The sequence below is a fragment of the Heptranchias perlo genome, chromosome X (assembly GCF_035084215.1).
Source record: "Heptranchias perlo isolate sHepPer1 chromosome X, sHepPer1.hap1, whole genome shotgun sequence".
NCBI classification, from domain to species: Eukaryota; Metazoa; Chordata; class Chondrichthyes; order Hexanchiformes; family Hexanchidae; genus Heptranchias; species Heptranchias perlo.
This window is the reverse complement of record NC_090370.1, coordinates 24,514,593-24,529,110: the sequence shown is the minus strand read 5'-3', so window position 1 is coordinate 24,529,110 and position 14,518 is coordinate 24,514,593. Positions and strand designations below refer to the sequence as shown.

At 45.0% G+C, this 14,518-nt stretch overlaps 1 non-coding gene and 1 pseudogene across 1 annotated transcript; one reads left to right on the top strand and one right to left on the bottom strand.

Annotated features, from left to right (window-relative positions):
* The first annotated feature begins 2,731 nt into the window (after nucleotides 1-2,731).
* Nucleotides 2,732-2,821, top strand: trnar-ucg (transfer RNA arginine (anticodon UCG)). The gene is given in 2 exon segments: nucleotides 2,732-2,768; nucleotides 2,786-2,821. It is a non-coding gene; the product is annotated as a tRNA-Arg (tRNA).
* A 6,018-nt stretch (nucleotides 2,822-8,839) lies between these two features.
* LOC137306986 (protein FAM200A-like) lies at nucleotides 8,840-13,056 on the bottom strand (annotated as a pseudogene).
* Nucleotides 13,057-14,518: the final 1,462 nt, after the last annotated feature.

The following is a 14,518-nucleotide window of genomic DNA, read 5'->3' as shown; positions in this document are numbered from 1 at the left end:
TATTAGTTTTTGGTTGTTGAAAAAGAATTAAAATTACAATATTATTTTTTAAAACTTTTCCCTTCTGTCTCTTTAATGTAATTCAATGATTTCTTTGGCTTTTTATTATTATTGTTTTTATTTGCAATGACATACAGAATGCGAACTTTAAAGGAATGAAGTCTGCTTGCTTGTTTGAGCAATGCAGCCTGATTCTGTGGGCGGGACTCTCGTCCTTACCGATTTTGTGGTCGTGTCTTTTTCTCACACAGCTTTCCAGCTGCGCAGCAAATCACGCTGCTCAGAGGCTGGGTTGATTGTGCCCAATTTTTGTAAAGTTCAAATTCAAGCAATTCATCGCCACAGAGCCGACAGTAAGTATTTTTGTGAATTTAATTCGCAGGAGCTGTGGTGAGCGTTGCCTCGCCGCTCGCAGCGATTTCTGGCCCAATGTCTTCTGCCGCTCTGCAACTTGTAAACCAGATCAATAAATACCCCTTAGTTCCAAGAGCTTCAACTTTAGCTAACAGCCTCTTCTGAGGGACTTTATCGAATGCCTTTCGGAAGTCCATACAAACAACACCCATAGACAATCCCCGCTCCACCATTTTATTCACCTCCTCAAAACAAATCCATGCTGGCTCTTCCTGATCAGCTGAAAATGTTCAAGGTGTTCAGTCACTATCCTTAATTATAGACTCTGGTAATTTCTCGAAACCAGATGTTTGGCTAATTGGTCTATAATTCCCGATTTTCCTTCTGTCACCTTTCTTAAATAGTGGAGTGACATGTGCAATTTTCCAATTTAGATCAATGTTCATACACCGTTAGGATATGAACTAAATCTGGCTCATTACCCATTGTTAAATCTAATATGGCCTGCCCCCTTGTTCGCCCTCGGACTCATTGTTGCAGAAAGCTTTCCTGAACACACGCAAAAAATTCATTACCTTTCTGACATGAGCTCGTCTGTTTATCCCAATCTATATGAAAGTTGAAATCTATTCCCCATTAAAACCACTCTGCCTTTGCTGCATGCTTGTCTCATCTCCGCATTTATACATTCTGCAACTTCACAGCTTCGACAAGGGGGCCCATGCACAACTCCCACTACAGTCTTGTCCAGGACACGGGATGAGTCCCGGAGTTCCCACATGGCACAGGTCGTGCATTCGACAGGTTTGAGCTACCCTGCCATGCCTTAATATATTCGATTAACTTAAACAAAGCAAAAACAAATTACGGTTATTTTTGTTTATTTTACTCTAGTTAAGTAGTTTAAGCTTTAATTTTAATGAGCTTCCAGGAGTTTGATACTTCAAGCTTTTAATTCAATTTTACCCAATTCCCCAAATCAGAGGAAAAAACCGAAGACTCGCCAGCCATTCACCGACCTGGGCGCGGAGTAACAGCGCATCACGCGACATAAGCCCAAAACGGCCCTTATCCAATTTTTCCCCCAACGTTTCCTGTTTGCGCCAGTCGACAGGATTCGGATATGGTACCTGGCACATGGGGCCACAGGAAGAAAGATTGCATTTCGATTGCGCTCTTCACCACCTCGGACGTCCCAAAGCGCTTTACAGACAACGAACCACTCTTTGGAGTGTAGTCACTGCTGACATGTAGGAAACGAGGCAGCCAATTTGCACACAGCAAGATCCCAAACACAGCGATGTGACAATGACCAGATAATGTGTGCTAGTTATGTTACTGGAGGGATAAATATTGATCAGGGTAGCAGGGAGAACGAATTACTCTTCAAGGTGAAGACAAGGTGATTGTATCAGTTCGAGTTTGGACCTTTGTAATGTTTTTATTTCCTTATTTTTATCTTCTTCAGATTCCAACTGATCAGAAAACTGACAACTGAACTCTGAATGAAATTTCGATAAATCTACCACGCAAAATAAACAATGTTAGAAATAAAGAAATAAACCGGATTGAGACGGTTCACTTCACTGAAACGTCTCATTCCGGTTAAACCGGCGCGGCGGAGTCACAGCAGCTCATCGCTGATCTGCACCTCAACTCCATTTAGCGAAACAGAAACTGGAAAACTCATGTTTCGAGACGAGTTCACTAATTTCCTGAAAAATGAATATCACGAAACCAGCAAAATATTCCCTGCCCTGATTAAACACACAGCAAGGGACTGTGTCGAATATATAGCAAGAAATCGGCGATTTTATTATTACACGGATAGAATACCGTGCTCAATATTAACATTAACACTGAGCGCTTTTCCCCGTGGTGCGGGACCCCGTCCGCGTTTATATTTAGAAAAAAAAAATCAGAAAATAATAATCTCACCCAGCAGAATTGGGGATTGTTCGTATTTTACAGGACAGGATGAGGCCACTCGGCCCGTCGGGCTTGGATAGTAAATTCTGTTCACATTCTCCGCTCGGTGTTGTTCTCCGTGTACATTTTTAATTTACCGATTTGTCTTTTGTTTCATTTCCCCTCACTCTATTTTGCAGACTGAGTGTGAAAGCGATTCGCATTGGAGGCGAAACATTTTGATCAAAGATTTGAACATTGTTTATTCTGATTGTCGGTTTCTCGGAGACCCAGCGGGAGTTCAGTTGTCAGTTTCCGGATCAGTCGGAAACAGTGGAGCCAACTTGCTGCAAGAGAAAAAACAATAAATGAACAACATCAACAAAGCGAAAGGAAGAGAAAGAGACAAGCAGAGGATTAACCAGCCCTGCCCAGCGTTTAGGATCATTTGGTGAAACAATTCGTCATCGGCCGCGTGGCCGAATGGATAAGGCGTCTGACTTCGGTATTAACTCGAGTTGTTATCAGAAGATTGCAGGTTCGAGTCCTGCCGCGGTCGTTTTACTCGCTGGGTGAAAAGTTGTCCAACGTGCGCCCGAACTGTTTTGCACCCGACCGTTTCGAACAGTCGGATGGAACAGAAATCCCTAAATTACTTTGCTTTCAGAAATTGACTCCACATTTTCAATATTGTCGATCTGGGTGCACGGGCAGGACATAGTGTCAAAGTGACTTTATTTCTACTGTTTGGATTCAGAAATGGTCGGCGAATCCATTGTGCTCTGTCGGTATGGGTCCGAATCCCATCCGTGTCGTTATTGTATTGAACTTTTGTTACGGCCCTGCGTAAGTTTTGTGCAATCAAAATGGGCTTGAAAGCAATTAATACCAATCCGACACCGGTGTTTGAAGTCTGTATCCCTGGATTGTTTATATTTTGTTGAAATGGAGAGGGACAACTTGTCTTATCAACCATGATGTGGAGATGCCGGTGATGGACTGGGGTGGACAAATGTAAGGAATCTTACAACACCAGGTTATAGTCCAACAGTTTTATTTTCAAATAAAACTGTTGGACTATAACCTGATGTTGTAAGATTCCTTATATTTGTCTTATCAATTAAGACTTTCTAAAATTTAAATGCTCTACAGCTATATTGCCGTTTGTGTGAGAATATATACACCAGGTAGACTAGCGCTAATACACATTTCCGAATATAAAACACACACACATTAGACTATTGTGCAATATTTGTAGGAGGTCACCCACAGGAGGAGGTCAGGGCCTGGTGTATCACAGACATTACTCACCAACATTTTGTGGGAAGCGATGAGAAATGTAATTGGATAAGACCAGATAGTCTGGAGAGAGTGTGGAAATACAACAGGATGAATAGAGCTCGATATAAGATGTACTGACATGGGATAAGGAAGAGAAGATCATGACTGATACCCATGGTTTCCCATGCAGAGACTGATGAACAAAAGATTGATGTTATTGCGCAGACGTATTGAGGGAGAAGGCGCAACAAAGTGGCTTGGCAAATGTATCAATACCATAACGGTAGGAAATAATTCAAAACATGTGGGCGCCGTGGCTCAGTGGTTCGAACACCTGTTCTATAAACCGAATATCTTGGGTTCAAATACCAGCAGTACATTTCACAAAATTCTCCACAATAACATCTGGGGGTTTGTGTAAAGAATTGTGTCGAGTTGTACCACAAACTAGTCAAATAACAGCCGAACATAGCCATGCTGACGGAATCATAGCGTTAAGCCAATATCCCCGACTCTTTGGGTGAGACGAGTCAGACACCAATCACAGGTTAAAAAAAAGACGTCAATATTTTCCCCTGGGTCCCCACTCAGAGAGCCAGGGACAGCTCCCTCAGACGGCTGGGCGAATGCACCGTCCAGCGCTGAGCCCCAGAGATTACAAAAGTCCCAGGCTCGAGCTCGGGCCTGCAGCTGAGGTTCGACCTCGGCTGGACTTGGGCTCAGTGCCCTCGGGCTTGGTTGGGGGTTGGGGGTTTGTGGGGACAACATGTGAGGAAGAGAGTGTGCCAGGCAGCACTTCAAACTGAGGAGTGGGTGACGAGGAAATTGATTAGAATGGTGCCAGGGATGAGGGACTCCAGTTCTGGGGAAAGACTGAAGAAGCTGGGGTTGTTCCCCCGAGAGCAGTGAAGGTGAATTACATTGAATCACTTTGAGAGCACAGAACAGGGACGGCCCATCAAGGCCATGCCGGTGTTTAAGCTCCACACGAGCCTCCTCCCTCCCAACTTCATCTCACCCTATTCTTCTATTCCTTTCTCCCTCATGTCTTTATCTGCTGTTCGCCCCAACCACTCCTTGTGGGAGTGAATTCCACATTCTCACTACTCTCTGGGTGAAGAAGTTTCTCCTGAATTCCCTTCCTGTCTTAAATGTCTTTGTATCTTCTTCGATCTCTCCTTCCAATGTCCTGCCCACCTTGCTGGTCTCTGTGGTAAATAGAAACATCGAAAATAGGAGCAATAGGAGGCCATTCGGCCCTTCGGGTCTGCTCCACCATTCAAAATGATCATGGCTGATCGTCTAACTCAGTAACCTGTTCCTGCTTTTTCCCCATATCCCTTGATCCCTTTAGCATTGAGAAATATATCTATCTCCTTCTTGAATACATCTAATGGCTTGGCCTAACTGCCTCCTGTGCGAGAGAAATCCACAGGTTCACCACCCTCTGAGTGAAGAAATTTCTCCTCGTCTCGGTTCTAAATGGCATACCCCGTATCCTGAGACTGTGACCCCTGGTTCTGGACTCCCCAGCCATCGGGAACATCCTCCCTGCATCCAGTCTGTCTGGTCCTGATAGAATTTTATATGTTTCGATGAGATCACCTCTCATTCTTCTAAACTTTAGTGAATATAGGCCGACTCGACCCAATCTCTCCTCATACGTCAGTGCTGCCATCCCAGGAATCAGTCTGGTAAACCTTCGTTGCACTCCTTCCATGGCAAGGACATCCTTCCTCAGATAAGGAGACCAAAACTGCACACAATACTCCAGATGTGGTCTCACCAAGGCCCTGTACAACTGCAGTAAGACATCCCTGCTCCTGTACTCAAATCCTCTTGCAATGAAGGCTAACATACCGTTCGCCTTCCGAACGGCTTGCTGCTCCTGAATGCTCGCTTTCAGCGACTGGTGTACAAGGACACCCAGATCACGTTGCACCTCCCCTTTTCCCAATCCATCACCATTCAGATAATAATCTGCTTTTCTGTATTTACAACCAAAGTGGATAACCTCACAAATACTGCGGCAAATTAATTATTGAATATTCCCGCCATTTCCCTGTCATTACCTGTGAGTTTATCCTATGTATCCCTCAGTGGCCCTATCCCTATCCTGATTTTTCTTCTGTTATTTATGTGTCTGTCGAATCATTAACTATTTTTATACTGCTTGATAATTTAATTCAACCTCGTCGTTCCTCTTTGCTTTCCGAATTGTTTTTTTTACTTTGTTCCCAATCTTCTCACGTTCCCTTTTCTCATCCTCTCCGGTATTGTCGATGTACTCAGCGTACGCCTTTTTCTTTAGTTTTAATTTTATTCATTATTCGCGGGTGACTCACCTCCTGACTCCCCAAAGCCTTTCCACCATCGACAAGGCACAAGTCAGGAGTGTGATGGAATACTCTCCACTTGCCTGGATGAGTGCAGCTCCAACAACATTCAAGAAGCTCGACACGGTGAAGGTTCCCATCTCTCTCTCTCTCCTCCCCTGAAGGTGCTGACTCTGGCTGGGTTCAGTTCTGCACTTACTGGTTCCCCTCTCTCTCCTCCCCTGAAGGTGCTTACTCTGATTGGGTTCAGTTCGACACTCACTGGTTCCCCTCTCCCTCTCTCTCCTCCCCTGAAGGTGCTGGCTCTGACCGGGTTCAGTTCCACACTCAGTGGTTCCCCTCCCTCTCCTCTCCTGAAGATGCTGAGACTGGCTGGGGATATATGCTCTCCCCCTCATTTCGACATTACGTCCCACCCTATTGCTGCCGGTAAGCTGTCCATCTGTGGTATCTCCCACTTTTGGCGACGGACTCTCTCTGACCAGTCACCTTTTCTCGTTCATTTAAAGACGGTCCCTAATCTGTCACTATTCTACTTCATTTGCAGATTCTCCCAAACCCGTCACCATTTTCCTTCAATTCCAGATACTCCCTGACCAGTCACTATTTAGCCTTCATTTGAAGATTCACCCTGACCTCCTTCATTTACAGACACTCCCTGATAAGTCACTATTTCTCATTCAGTTACAAACATTACCTGACCCGTCACCATTTCTCCTTCATTTAAGGACTCTCCCTGACCAGTCACCATTTCTCCTTCATTTAAGGACTCTCCCTGACCCGTCACCATTTCTCCTTCATTTAAGGACTCTCCCTGACCAGTCACCATTTCTCCTTCATTTAAGGACTCTCCCTGACCAGTCACCATTTCTCCTTCATTTAAGGACTCTCCCTGACCAGTCACCATTTCTCCTTCATTTAAGGACTCTCCCTGACCCGTCACCATTTCTCCTTCATTTAAAGACACTCCCTGACCAGTCACCATTTCTCCTTCATTCAAAGACACTGTCTGACCAGTCACCATTTCTCCTTCATTTGCAGTCGCAACCTGACACGCCAACATATTTCCTTCATTTACAGACACTCCCTAACCAGTTCCCTCCTCTCTCCGCATCTCCCTCCAGATGTCCGTTCACTTGTGAACAAGGCCCTTGTCATCCACAACCTTATTGCGGGTGGCTGCATCTGGAAACATAGGAATAGGAGCAGGCCACACCGCTCCACGAGACTGTTCCGTCATTCAATTAGACCATGGCTGATCTGTATCTTAACTCTATCTGCCTGGCTTGGTATCATAAATCATAATACCCTGGCCAAACAAAAATCTATCAATCTCAATTTTCAAATTTTTAATTGACCCCCAGCCTCAACAGCATTTTGGAGTGAGGAGAGTTCCAGATTTCCACGACCCTTTGTGTGAAGAATTCCTTCTGACATCACCCCTCAACGGCCCAGCTCTAATTTTAAGGTGATTCCCCCTTGTTCCAGACTCTCCCAACACAGAAAATAGTTTCTCTGTATCTACCCTATCAAATCCTTTAATCATCTGAAACACCACAATTCGATCACCCATTAATCTTGTATATTCAAGTGAAGACAAGCCGAGTCTATGCATCGATTCTCATAATTTACATAAGTGGTCACTGTAAGTGCAGGATAGAAATTCAGAACAGACAGTTTCAGTTTGTGTGGAACATTATTTTCTCCATAGTCCCAAGAAGATGCAAATCCCCCGTCCCACACTCTCCCTCTTTGTTCCTATTAATCTGCAAATCCACCGTCCCACAGTCTCCCACCTTGCACCTATTAAGCTGTAAATCCCCCGTCCCACACTCTCCCTCCTTCCTCCTGTTAAGCTGTAAATCCCCCGTCCCACACTCTCCCTCCTTGCTCCTATTAATCTGTAAATCCCCCGTCCCACACGCTCACTCCTTGCTCCTATTAATCTGTAAATCCCCCGTCCCACACTCTCCCTCCTTGCTCCTATTAAGCTGTAAATCCCCCACACACACTCTACCTCCTTGACACGTCCTCACTGTTTGAAATCCAGATTCATCGCAGGCTCTAATTTTCTGCCTTTCTCTCCTGAAGGTGCAGCGTGATGGTGGGGTTCGGCCCCAGTCACTGTCTGCCCTCCAGTATTAGGCCAAGTGGTAATTCTGCACTTGTGAGCCTATGCAGTGAACTGCCGGTATTTCGACCATCGGCAGCCGCCGTCTCTGGCTGATTCTCTCCGGCAAAGCTGAGGCCAACGGTGGCAGATCAACAATAACCTGCATTCACACTGAGCGGAGTCTCAGCAACACCGAGTGCGGCTCAGGCCCCGAATCAGAGCCGGGGGACCCGGCGGACGGGCGTGCCGGGGGGGCCGGGCACCATTAAACCGATCACCCAACGCCTCACAAGTCCAACCCGCCGCTTCCCGATTTCATCTCCCGTTTCCACCGAGTCCGACTCGAGACAAGAGACAGGGCAGAGGCGCTCCCAGAACGCGGGGCGGGCCTGGGGAGCTTGCGCCGTCTGAGCGGAAATGCAGCGCCTTGGAGAGATAGAGGGGTTTCTGGGGCGCGGCGGATTGTGGGGCCGGCGGCCGCCATTAGTCGCCGGGCGTCGTTCAGTGTTTTATTGCCCGCGTCGCGCACAGAACCGTTTCTCGAAATGCAGACTGAGGAGTTCAGAGCCGGTTTGCTGAACAGACACTGACCGTACAATGTAGAACAGTGTTTTTCAAACTATTTTTCTCGTGACCCAGTGAAAGAAAAACACTTCCCCCAGGGACCCAAAACAATAATATCTTCTGACTGGAGTTTTCATCAAATCCCAATGGAGGACAATCCATGCTCGCTCTTCACTTCACTTCACTTCAAGTAATAACTAAAATTAGACATCGACGTTACTTGAAAAATATTTTAAATACAGTATTAATAAAGTAAAAAAAGATCAGTTTGAGTTTCACTTTCTTAATGTGAAGGGTTGGACTGTCGCTTCTTCATGATCTCGTTCCAATCTGGATCACACGATGAAAGCTCCACACGCATATCAGGTGCGCTGTTGAGTCGGTTTCTTTCTCTTGTTTTTAGCCTTGTCAAAGTCGAAAATCCAAGTTCGCACATGTAGGTTGTTGTTAAGGGCAGCAAAAACAGAACACTAATCTGACTTAACAGAGGATGTTCTTTGAAAATACTGATCCAAAAAGATGACAAACTGAATGACTTGTGGCGTGTTTTCAGTGTGCTATCACAGGTGAGTCGCACCAGCTCGTTTTCTTGCTCAGGCATCAAGTTTCGCTTCATTATTGATTCAGGGTTTTCGAAAACAAAATGACCTTTCACCCAACACTTTGCCTTCAAATTTTCAAACCTCTCTGCAGGGAAGTAGCGACTAAAATGATCAGACAGAGCAGCGAGATGGAACTGTATGACACATTTCATTTCATTCCCTTTTTCTTCATTGATGCTGTTCTCCTCAGTGTGTTGTAACAATGTTGGGAACAGGGAATAGCTCGGGCGATTACTTTTCACTCCGGTTTGCCACTGTTCAAATGATTTTTGAAAGTTTGTATTTGTTCACAATGTCGAAACAAGTCATTGCCTCTTCCTTGTAATTTCAAATTCAGAACGTTTAAAATTGAGAACATGTCAGCGAGGGATGACAACTTCATTAACCAACTGTCATCGTAAAACAAATTTGTCATGTTAGACTGTTTCTCTGCCAGAAAAATGTGAATCTCTTTCCTAAGGTCGGACACCCTTGTAAGCACCCTGCCCCGTGACAGCCATCGTACTTCAGTGTGAAACAGGAAATGAATGAGCTCAGCTCCCATTTCTCAGCATCACGCTTCAAAAAAGCTTTTACTTCAGTGAGCTTCCTTTAATGAAATTAACAATTTTCATGATTTCCTTCATAATTGCCATAAGATCAGGGAGAATACACTTAGACGTCAAGGCTTCGTGGTGAATGAAACAGTGATTCCAAACATCATGGTCAGCTGCCTCAGATATTCTTCTCATGACTCCACTATTTCTACCTGCCATATTTGCTGCTCCATCACTTGGAATTCCTTTGCAATTAGCCCAGTCCAATTTGTATTTTCCATCTACACAGTCATGTAGTGCTTCGAATATTGGTGCTCCTGTTGCATTTGTTGATAAAGTTAGACAACACAGCCAACCTTCCATAAAGTCATCTTGCCCGACATATCTCACAGAAACTAACAGTGTTCCACAATTTGAAATATCAGCACTCTCGTCAAGTTGGATCGCAAAATCCCCGGCTGACTGTAACCGAGTAATAATCTTGGCTTCTGAATCCTCAGCAATGGAACATATTCGCCGAGACATTGTGTCATCACTGAGAGGAATGCTTCTCAATTTTTCAGCAGGCTTCTCGTCGAAGATTTCCGCACCATATCCAGAGATGCTGAAATTCTTCCAGCATCTCTGAATAAGTTTTTCGGCAACTGTAAGGGCCATTTTCTCTTTTGCCACACTGTATGCGACCAAATATGACACCAGTTGTGCCTAATCATTCAGAGCATTTGACCGATTAAGAACTGGTGCTGATAACTTTAATCCCCGTTGCTTCCTTTGAAAATATTCAAGCGGGTGATCAACGAGTTCCCCATGTTTTGTTTCAAAATTTCTTTTTAATTTTGACGGTTTTAATCTCTCGTTTACGAGCACCTCGCTACAAATAACACACTGGGGCTTTGGATCATGGTTTGCGTTTGCACAATTGATGAAACCACATTTCAAAAAAGCCTCACTATACTGCCTCGTCTACGATTTGGTTTTCTTCTTAGTGGACGGTTCAGACCTGGTCCACATGGCAGAAGTTTGTCCCTCATTTCTCGAACTTCCTGTTGCAGACGACGTACTCACACATGTTGGTTTTATTGTCGGATGTGGATGGGTTTTAGAACTGTGTTTTTGAACTTCTTTGTTTTGTTATAAAATGATCAATTTTGCGGAATTAAGGTTTGGTAATTAAGCCGCCCCTGACTCCTTTCCCCGTGATACTGGGCCCAGACCAGCACCACTCACCGTGGCTTTGGCGGCGAGGAAGGGCGCGTCCTGGTTGATGCTCGGAAACACGAAACCTAACAGAATGACTATTCCACTGGAACAAGGTCATCGCTCCACAGAATGAAATGACTGTCTGTCATCTGCCCAACGGAAATTACCGAATAAAAACGTGAATGTAAACTTCAGTCCAACATTCAACCAATCAACGTCACGCAATCACAAGTTCTGACCACAAAACTGCCCGTGACATTTCATCTCGTTATGAAATAAATATTTGCCCTTTTCTTACTTAATGTCCAGTTATGGTTCATTTGATTTTCCTGGGTTTGTTTTGTGACCGTACCCATTTAATGGGAGTGAGCTAATCTTGCCAAACCGGCTCAGCATTCTCTGGCAAGCAGTTACCTGCCCTATAAGCTCCGCTGATAACCTGATGTCTGACGAATTTCCTTTCCATGTTCCATTACATTTATGCTTTTCTTTTTTGGGTTCAAACGAGGGGGCACAAAGTTAAACACAAAACAATTTGGCAACATGCAGGTCTCCGTATCAATGCAAGAGCACGCAGAAGGAATCCCAATGGACCAAACCCCTTCTCATTCACTGCCACTGGAAAAAAATCCAAACAGACCAAACCCTTTCCTATTCCCTCCCATTGCATAGAATCCCAAAGAGAAAAACCCTTTCACAGTGCAAGCCATTAAGGAGAGTGCGGTGCCCAGAACTGAACACAGTTCTCGAAATGAGGTCTAACCAGAGCTCTGTATAACTGTGACATAACTTCCACTCCTTTTTATTCCATTTCCCTTGAGATAAAGATCAAAATTTGATCTCCATTTTACCTTATATTTTTAGTGAATTCTGTACTTGGACCCCTAAATCTCTCTCCTCCCCCACAGTTCCTTGCTTCTTGCCATTTAGAAAATACTCTGATCTATCTTTTTAAGGTTCAAAGTGGATGACCTCACACTTTGCCACGTTGAACTCCATCTGCCACTGTCTTGCCCACTCACTTATACTATCAATGTCCCTTTGCAACTTTCTGCTCCCATCTATAATGCTTACTGTGCCACCAAACTTAGTTTCGTCAGCACACTGGGTTATAAGGTTCTCTGCACAAGAACAGAACAAATAGGAGCAGGAGTCGGCCCAACGGCCCCTTGAGCCTGTTCCGCCATTCAATCAGACCATGGCTGATCTTCAACCTCAACTCCACTTTCCCGCCCGATCACCATATACCTTGATTCCCCTAAAATCCAAAACTCGATCGATCTCAGACTTCAATATACTCAACGACTGAGCGTCCAAAGTCCTGTGGGTGAGAGAATTCCGAAGATTCACAACCCTTTGAGTGAAGATTTTTTTCCTCATGTCCTTATCTTGAGACTATGACCTCTAGTTCTTGACTCTCCAGCCAGGGGAATCAGCCTCTCAGCATCTACACTGTCAAGCCGTCGAAGAATTGTATACATTGCAATGTGATCACCTCTCTTTCTTCTAAACTCCAGCGAATGTAGGCCAATTTTACACACTATCTCCTCACAGTAAAACTGCAGCAAGTCCTCCTTACTCTTATATTCCAACACCCTTGCAATGAAGACGAATATTTTATTTGCCTTCCTCACTCTCATTGGACCCTTGGTAACTCACTATTTCTATTATGTTTTTCCTCCATTCCTTCTGCTGGGAAAATAAATCATTGTTGAAAACATTTCACTCCAATTATACCAGTTTGTGTTTGGGGAACAAAATCCAGCTGAACTGCAAACTTAGAGTTTCCTGAAAAAAGCGGATGAACGTTGAATTGCGATGGCCGGGAATCGAACCCGGATCAACTGCTGGAAGGCAGCTGTACTCACCACTATACCACCATCGCCGAAAAAAAATTATCAATAAAATGGTTCCCAACCATCAGATCCTGAACATCCACTGCAGGCTGTTACATTTTTTTCTTCATTTGCACTGGTTTCTGACGGATCCTTTCTCGCTCTGTTGCAGTTCCCGTTTCCGCCCAGCAGATGATGCCAAGCCCCAATCAATGGAAATTACACAACAGCCAGTAATTCTTCACCTGATATCGGACTGAAGAGATCGTCGATCCCTGCAATACTTGACCAGTGGAAATACACTTTGCCGCAACTCACATCAGCCATTGTTTAATATTAAGTAATTTCATTAAATCATTCTGGTGACCTGACTACCAACTGGGCACAAATGGCAGCTTAATATTCAAGTCTATAAGATCGTTAGAAAGGACAGAGAAGTAGGGAAAGGAGGAGGAGTAGCAATATTGCTAAAGGACAATATTACATCAGTTGAAAGATAGAATATCAGTGAGCGTGAGGGGGCAATGTAAACACTCCGAGAGAGACTGATCAAAAGTGGCCCCATTGTAATCCTCCAGAAGGTATAAGAAGGGCGAGTTGGGGAGGATTTCTTCATTCTTTGTGAAAGTGTTTGTGAGATTGTGGAAATGTCTGAATGAGGAAAATCCGATGGAAAAACTCGGGCCAAGGCCAAGTCTCGCTCATCCTGGGCAGGACTGCAGTTCCCTGTGGGCCGTGTTCACAGGTCCTGTGAAAGGGGAACAATGCTGAATGTGAAGGTGCCGGAGCTCCGGTCTATCTGGCTGCTGTGCTCGAGCACCTGACGGCTGAAATCCTCGAGCTGGTTGGTGATGCGGCCCGCGACAACAAGATGACGCGCATCATCCCCAGACACCTGCAACTGGCCGTCCGCAACGACGAGGAGCTCAACAAGCTGCTGTGAGATGTGACCATCGCTCAGGATGGAGCGCTGCCTAATATCCAGGCCTGTTTCTGTGCCGTAATTTCGATGTAACTCGATGTAAAGGCTCTTTTCAGAGCCACCCACTGTATCTATGAAAGGGCTGGTTACTGTCTGAAGGGAGACGCTGATATCATGCTACCAGTGTTGCTTTGAGCTGCTTTTTTCTCGTTGTGGACGAGATGAGGTATTAATGGGACTGGAGTCGGGGCACCGACCACATTCCGATACTTTAAACGGTAACTTATGGACCCCAGTCCACACATCACCAGATTTGTTGTATTTATTTAAACTACTTGCCATGCTGGGCTCGTAAAGCATCACCAGAACTGCTCGACAAATCTTTCTTTATCTGCGGGATTCAGCGCTTCGCTCCGTTTCTGTTCTATTTTGTTGGATTATTCAAATAACTCATCAAAATCACTGGGGAATCACTGAAATGTAACTCTGTACAGAAACAAATAACAGTGAACGGCCTGGTGCCCAGGAGATCAGAAATATTATTCGCCTTTCGCCTTCTTGACGAGTAAACCGTGTTTCGAGTCCACCTACCCGCGTTGTTTGCATATGGGGATCAAATAGAGAGGGCGGGAGGGGAGGAGTCAGAGTGATGGACAGAGCAGAGAGCGGCCTCTGATCTTCCAGCTCCACCTCCAGCTTTCTCCACCCGCCAATTTCAAACCGTTTATTGATAATAGAACCGAAACACAGCGGTCCGCACAAACCCTTACAGACTCGGGCTTCATGTTCAAGGATTCCCAGGAACCCGGAGCTTTTAAATAAGACCCGTTACAATTAACAGGCAGTAATATTCCTGCCGAAATACAG